General features: G+C 33.3%; 1 protein-coding gene across 1 annotated transcript in view; it reads right to left on the minus strand.

The window, feature by feature from the left end:
• LOC106465376 (ESF1 homolog) overlaps nucleotides 1-1903 on the minus strand; it is a 54570-nt gene extending 52667 nt beyond the window's left edge. The window contains exon 1 of the mRNA XM_022393261.1: nucleotides 1579-1903. The gene's annotated coding sequence lies outside the window, so the exon portion shown is untranslated. The remainder of the gene's footprint in view (nucleotides 1-1578) is intronic.
• Between the last annotated feature and the right edge of the window lie 6569 nt (nucleotides 1904-8472).

The following is an 8472-nucleotide window of genomic DNA, read 5'->3' on the forward strand; positions in this document are numbered from 1 at the left end:
ACACTGTATTCTATAGAGAGTCAATGTCAGTTGCTAAGTGACACTGTATTCTATAGAGCATCAATGTCAGTTGCTAAGTGACACTGTATTCTATATATATATATAGTCAGTATTTGATTCAAAATGGTAATGTATGTTATATACAGTCAGTATTGGATGATAAGTAATACTGCCTTCTGCCACTGTGTTGAATCCAAATTGTTTGTACAGCCATCAACACATCTCACCTATCGTGCAGAAAAAATGACCAACAGTTTCCACAATACATCCATACCTAGGATCTTAATGCCAGAACCAAAGTCAGAGATGAACACATTTGTACTACACATAACATAACCTAGACGTTGTTGGAGATGTGCCTCTCTGAATATACCTAGTCTATCATCATCTGTCAGTATTAAGTCAATGTTAATTACCATTTAAAGTTTTTTTGTTTATTTTGAATTTCGCGCAAAGCTACACGAGGGCTATCTGCGCTAGCCTCCCGAATTTAGCAGTGAAAGACTAAAGGGAAGGCAGCTAGTCGTCACTACCCACTACCAACTCTCGGGCTACTCTTTTACCAATGAACAGTGGGATTGACTGTCACATTATAACGCCCCCATGGCTGAAAGGGCGAGGATGGTTGGTGAGATGGGAATTCGAACCAGTGACGCGCAGACTGCGAGTCAAGCGCCCTAACCACCTAGCCATGCCGGGCCCCTTTTAAAGAGTCAAGCAAATGCACTTTTAAAGAGAAAGACAGGAAATTCCATAGTAACAAATTCTAGTCATGGCACTTTACCCATCTACCTATGCTGTGATACTTACAAATAAACTGTTATTTTCATCAAGTTTGTAAGAAGCCTCAAATAACGAGAGCTTGGAAAGAAAATGCTATGCAGAGTGAATCTCTACTCTCTTGTTTTTGACTGAGTTTGGAGTAAAGAAAGAGACTGAATGCAATGTGAAACAGTATGAAAAAAATATTTTTAAATACTAAAAACATAGTCAAAATGAAGCAAGAAGATAGTGCTGCACTCCTGGATCCAAAGGGGGTAAGGGGAGTATGTCATCAAAGATGATTACGTCATATTTCCAAACTTTGCGGTCAGAGAGCACCACATATGTGCTGCCTCGTACATCGATTACATCAGGTAGCACACTGTTGAGCAGCCATGATAGATGACCATGATTCCGAAATGTACCACCAGATGGCGAGTTTGTTATGGACGTGTTGCTAGGCAGGCTGCTATAATGAATGATTATGTAATAGTACCACAAAGTAGATGATGAATTACTAGGCTGCCATTACTCATACACGACTATAGATAATTAAAACTTATACTTCGACTAATTTGGCTTTATACAACAAAATAATTTACGCATGTTACTTTATCTTACACAAGGTTTTACAAAGGCGGTCTTTCACATATTTATATACTTAATTACCATTATTTTTACAACTGTAAATAATATTTTAACAAATATACTGTGACAATACTTTTACAAGTCATCAACGTTTAGATTTAATTATGTTAAAATCATTATTTTACACATTTTAACATCTGTATTAAAAATAATAAATGAATAACTTACTACTTATCCGTCCATTTTTTTAAGATAACCATTGATCAATGGTAAACACATCTCCAAACGTACACAAATCGTGTGAAAGTATGGAATACATTTGTAAACTGTTCATTCAGACAAAGATTTGTTGAACACTTAATGTTTCACTATCACAAAACATACGTAGCAATATTATAACCAATAATTAATGAACAACTTACTGTTTAACCTTACTATTATTTAGAATACCAGAACTTTCAAACTGTCTAATGCTAAGACACTCTCAGGAAATTTCACACATACAATCTGGACACAGACTTTTAAAAAGTTCAAAAGTCAAACACAAACAGTGTGGTAACTAATGTATTGTTTGTTTGTTTGTTTTTAATTATGCACAAAGCTACACAAGGGCTATCTGTGATCTGCCCACCACGGGTATCGAAACCCAGTTTCTAGCGTTGTAAATCCGCAGACATACCGCTGTGCCACTGGGGGGCGGTAACTAATGTAAGACAAGTGTTTGTTAGATGGCTGTCACGTGATCACACATACAGTGTTTTTGCAATGTAGAAGTAGAGCAGAGTTTGACGAAAACATACCAGTTCGAAGAAATAAAAGTAAAGCATGACAGTCAAAAGTGTTTAATATTCAAGGCTACTGACAGGCTTGGGAAAAAAAAACCATAGGATTAGAATGACCTGGGCTTGTGATATAATTAAATCTCGTCATATGACTCGTGTATTTTTAATCTTAATAAAAACATTTGCAAAGTCTGTAACATATACATGTGAAATTGTTTTTTGAAAAAGGGGTATACAAATATGGTGTTTGGTGTTCCCCAAGATATGTTAGTCAAATAATATGTTGTGTGCGTAATTGTGATGATACTGATTGTTTGTGTAATAAATCCTCATGGAAATGTTTATGTAAACAAAACATTTGTCCTGTCTTAGATTAAAAAGTGTCATAAAATAAACCTATCGCTGCTGTTAGATAAATCAAAACTGGCCAATGATCTCAACAAACAGTGTCTTAAATCTTCGTCTAAAATATAGAAACAATGTTTCGAAACATGTGATAATTAAAATAATAATGATATCTCACATATTTAAGGAGAATCAATTTTTTCATTTTGTTTTAAGCAGACTGAAACAGTCTGGCCATTTGCTGTATATCCGGCACAGTATGCAATAATGGTATGCTAAGTGAAAATACATAATTAATGTTTAGTATCCCTATATAATGAACTTACATAGATTGCGACAAGATTCTATCATTGACAATTACACTTTAGAAATGTACCGTTGAATTAAATACAAAAAATGTATTTAACTGATATGTGTCACTACACATTTACAGTTTTGTAAAGTGAACTATCTATTTTAAGTACAATACATGGATAGTGACAATGTATTATAATTGACTTTTATTTTCATAACATTTTCCCGTAAACATTTCCCGTATATTGTAAATACGTAGATAGCGACAATGCGTTATAATTAACTTTTATTTTAATATAAGTTTCCGTAAATATATCATAAATGTCACACATTTAATTAGAATAGAACTTCCATTTTATTCTAAGTGGACTGAAACAGTGATAGTTTTTCGGACACAGTATGTAATAATCGTATGCTTATACATTAATAATTTAAACGTTATGTAAAAAAACTATGTTTGCTGACTTTTAAATTCCAGTAAAACTAATTAGAGTAGAAAGTACATATGTAGAGTTCATTATTAATTATATCGTGTACAGATAAAGATTATAAGTGTGGTCTAATTGAATATAATTAGCAATTTGTTAAGTGAATAGTAATCTTATGTATAGTTTATCATTAATTTTATATAATGATTACAGTAACCGATGCTTTGTTAAATGACAAACATTGTTTTGTATAATTCATGTTACCCAAAACTTTAATCACTTGGTCTTTGGACTAGCTAGCCAGTTATTGCAAAACGAACTTGTATTTCACATGTATATGTTACAAACTTTGCAATTGTCTTTATACAAAAGTCAACAATGCCGCTCTTCTCTGGCTTGTGTGCTATTTAAATCACTGTTAGCTATTACCATAAATAATAAATGATGATATATCCTCAAGGTATCACCTAACCCACCAGTGGAAAATGTTGCTGTCAACTTTTATGTAACATGATACCAAGTGGAGAATGACCTAAAACAATAGGTAATTGAATTGAAAGTAACTTCTTAAGTTACATGCATTTATAAGCATGAACAATTTAAAACAAAATTGGTAAACTTAAAATTTAAATTAAAGAGTAGAAAATATCTTGTTTGGTTGCACATTATACTTTTCAGTGTAGTTCACCAAATCACAAAATTCAATCAGAAGAATTTGCAATTACGTCTGCTGCATATGACAGTCACGTATTCAGAAGATAAAGTATGGAAACTTCAACTTTCCAGTAAAACAGTAGATAGTTTCAATGATCAGACCCTGTTAAAGAAAGTAATACCTAATGTTGAATTTTTATCATGTGTTTTTTATTGAATTTGAAATGTTTAATATCAGAACTTGGAAAAAATGCTAAGGTATTATATATATGAAATAAGCATCATAGAAGAGTAAGATATATGGTATCTGCATACCACACAGAAATAGGCTTTTCTTACACTTTTCCATATACTTTGATCTCAGTCTCACACAAGTACTATTTTCTTATTATTTCCACCTTATCTCCTCGTGATATTGAAAATTATCTTTTCATTTCAAACAAAATATAGATTCAAACATTATACTAAAGTTCAAATGGAAAACAAAGAAGTGCATCTCGCTCACGACATTGATATAGTAACTTAATAATTTATTTTGTTATATTCTCTGGTAAAAAGACAAAACTGAAACTGACAGGTCAGTATTAAGACTGGTGGTATGTAGGAAATGTACGTAAAATTTGATTAAATTACATCTAACCAAAGGAAGAAAACCAACACAGCTGTTTTACCATGAAATAAAAAACACATTGTATTTACCAAACGAAACAGGTATTGCGATCACAAAATAAAGAATCGAAGTCTTATTTACAATGGTTACCAAATTTATAAAGAAACAGAAACTGGAGACTGGACATCTTCATTTATGTTCTCTTCCAGTCCATATAAAACTCGACTGGTTGAATTCATTTGTTCATTTTACACTTTATCAGTTGAAAACTTCTAAATTTTATTTTTCTGTAAATAGATCATGTCGGTGAAGGTACCACCAATCATACACATAAGTGATTAAGTTCTCTGAGCCTTGAAATCAGCCCAATGGATAACTTGTTTCTCTGCTGGGTATAAACTCCAGTACAATAGTTATGAAACTGCCCTAGTCACTAAGCTGCTACTTATCCAAGATATCTATCAAGTCAAGTGTTGGTTTGCTTATACTAAGCATCAGTTATTGCTCTGTTCCAGAATCCACCTTCCTAAGCACTGACCTTCTTGCATTTTTAAGGAATTGATCCAGGTCCTCCTTAGCTGTTTTCTTGAAAGCTGAGAGAGAAGGGGAGAAATCTGCTTTACCTCACCAACAGGGACACATGGATAAGGAAAAAAAGCATCTCCAGTGATTTCGGCCAGCATACAGATGAAACACTCATAAATGTTAAGGGGATTTTGTTGATGCCTAGGAACCCCTACATTTGGGCAAACTCTTGGTACCTGTTTGTCATCTTCTAATTCTATATGGTCCTAGAGCTCTCCAAGATCTATACTGATCCCAGCTGCATTTTCTTCTTATGGAGAAACTTACACCAACCCCATGGATTTACTTCATCACTAAATGCCTCTTAGAAAGACAACTCTGCTTGACAGACTTCATTCGCCACTGGCTCCTAAAAGTCTCATCCAGATGGTCATGGGTGACACCAACCAGAGATGGGGGGGGGGGGGGTGCTATTCTCGTTGATGATACCTAGGTGTTTTATAGACTTCTCTCTATTGGATATGAAGATCACAAGCTGACAAGTTACCACATTGACACTTAATAACCCATACCTTCTGTGAACCCCCCAGAAAAACGTTCAGTATAGAATCTGGTTAGCAATTCTGGAATTTCCAGATTGGGGTTCTCCTTTCTGTGTTTGGCTAAATCAAGATCACAAACACGGCCTTTTACAGTAGTGGCGAAAGGCCAATGCCCAAGAGAGTGCTTTTCCTAGACTTTAGTGATTTCTAAGATTACACTCTGCCATAAGCAATGAACTCCGGCTATTGTCCATAAAAATGCCATTTCGTACCAAAGTTTAAAACTTACAATTCATAAGAGTTCCAAAGAAGTAGAGAAAACTCTTCAAAAGCAATCTTGAAGACACAATATCCAAATTCCTCAATTTCTACCCCTACCCTGCTGTATTCTTAGATACGACTATAACTTTCAGAAAAGAATAATAAATGTAAGAACTATAGAAATGGTAGAAAATGTATCACGAAGTTAAACTGAACTTCTAACCTGATTGAATTGAAGAAAAAGGGACTGGACAAAATGTATAACTATACGAAAACAGGCACTTTATTTGTGTGAAAATGACAATTCAACTTAGAAGCAGGAAGAGTGCGCAAAACATAAGACAATACTATTCTCCAGATTTTAAGAGCTCAATAAGACTGGAAGAACTCACCGTCATATATTCGTATAAATAGGCTCAAATCTTCCTAAGTGCACTTTCAACCCATGTCACTTACCTATCCCACAAGTGAAAAATAGCTTTCAAGTAATCCTGAACCTATATATAAATGACTGATATCACTAGAGAATACGTTAATATAAGGTTGAAGAATTTTCCAACACTATATTTCATGGAAGAGCTCAGTAATACTAAAGGGGAATGATCTATAACAATGTATGACTAGTGTAAAGTATAAGTTATTATATCCATAGTCAATTCACATATATGTTAATCTCAACATGCATGTATATGTGAGCATTTTAGAAAATTTAGGTAAAGGAAAAATATTCATCGTTTTCAGCATAAAAAAAAAGAAAACTTGAAATGCAACATAAATAACACAGACAAACTCACTTTAACGTTAAAATGTTTTAAGCGAACAAAGATATATTAATTTATTAAAGACTACACCAGTAATATGTTATAGTGTTTGTTTATTTGTAGTTAAGCACACAGCTACACAATGGACTATCTGTGCTGTGCGCACCATGAGTATCAAATCCTGGGTTTTAGCATTATAAGCGTTCATATTTACCACTGGGCAGCATTTATAGTATAATACTATAGGTCTATACCAGGTATGTCAGCCAAACACCTGTGTAATTTGCTTCAGCAGTTCTTACAAGTGTAGCCCAATTGCTACTTATACAGCCTGCAATTACTTGTCTTCCAATTTAGTCCACATCTTGTAACATAAAAAGATATGTCAGCTCATCTGCAATATTATTTTAACAATATTTTGAAGTGTTCTTAACAAATGGGATGTTCTCTGCCTGCTTTTATTCATGTTCAATTTTAAACTAATTATTGCCAATTTTAAGTTATTATTCACTCGCCTGATAACTCAATAGTAAGCTTCAGAGATTATAATGCTAAAATAGGCTATAAAAATAATGGCCTGTAAACAGTTGTAATATTTAGACATATCGCATGTTTTACACCTGTTTTAGAGACACAATTTTTTTTTTCAGTTATTTAGTTTCTATGCTGTAATGGTAGCAACATATGGTCCAGAAATTCGTTAAGATTACCTTGTTCTAGTTTCTTTGTTCTCTATAATAAGTGATGTCTCTTCTGCCCAGGAGGACATTGCAATAATCTATACTATCTGGGTTAAAAGGATTGGTAATGTAATGTCCTTTGCTGGTCGATTATGTCGTTGACTAGATGTAACAGTCGACCAATGTAATGAGATTCCAAAGATCATGAGATGACGTTATTAACCGGACAAAGAAAGCTGAATTTAGACGTTCTTTAACCAGTTTTTACCAAGATATCTTCAAGTGAAGACTTATTTCAAGAACAGTGTGTTTTAACTCGATGAAGGTTAATATTGAGGGAGAGAAATCTATGGAACTAAACACAGCCTAGTTACCCTAGTAGAAAGGACTGCTATCATTTCATCTTCGTAGGTACTTACACTTTGTTTTCTGTTTATTTGTTATAAAAAAAACAAAAAAAAACGTGCTCATTTATTCACAATTATCCAGTGTCGTTATTTTACACTTGAAGAAGCTCAGTTCAGTTATCTACTACAGGACATTCCACTTACCTTTTTATCGACCTTATTGTTATTTATGAGTTTGCCTATCTGATACTTGACGGAAATCGGTTTTACCTGAAAATATAACTCTGTTAGTTATTCATAAATCTGGATTCCAGCTTCGATTTTCAATGTGAAATCAAATTTAACGTCATTGTTCTCTGCAAGAGTAAAATATATTTATTTTGTGTCACAGTTGAAATAACTGTTAATACAGTGAAAATATGGTTAGAGATTGCAACAGAAATTATTACATTTGTCTGTAGTTGAGGCAACGGCTCTAAAAAACATACAGAAAATTGACATTTGTAGGATGTTGCAGAAAAAGGGATTCTCATTTCATATTTAATTTAAAATGTTAAATCTTTTCTTTATTAAAATTAGCAAAAGCTCACAAATTTATCAATAGCTTTAGCTAATATTGGCCATAACACAGTATATAAGTTATCAAAATGTGCTGTGTTAATTTAAAATATTAAATGAAAATAAACTGCACTATTCTAGCGAGTCTCAAATTTAGAGCTTTGAAATTACACAAGCCTGCGATAGTTTTATTGTCTTGAAATGTGTACATGTTCGATAGTAATTCCTTTATGCTGAATCCGAAAATGATATCCATTTTTTCTCCATCACTTACAAATTTATCTCAAAACGACATAACGCAATACATAAAAGAAAGACCACAACACGTAGTTTTG

This window comes from Limulus polyphemus, unplaced genomic scaffold (assembly GCF_000517525.1).
Source record: "Limulus polyphemus unplaced genomic scaffold, Limulus_polyphemus-2.1.2 Scaffold1924, whole genome shotgun sequence".
In the NCBI taxonomy this organism is placed as follows: domain Eukaryota; kingdom Metazoa; phylum Arthropoda; class Merostomata; order Xiphosura; family Limulidae; genus Limulus; species Limulus polyphemus.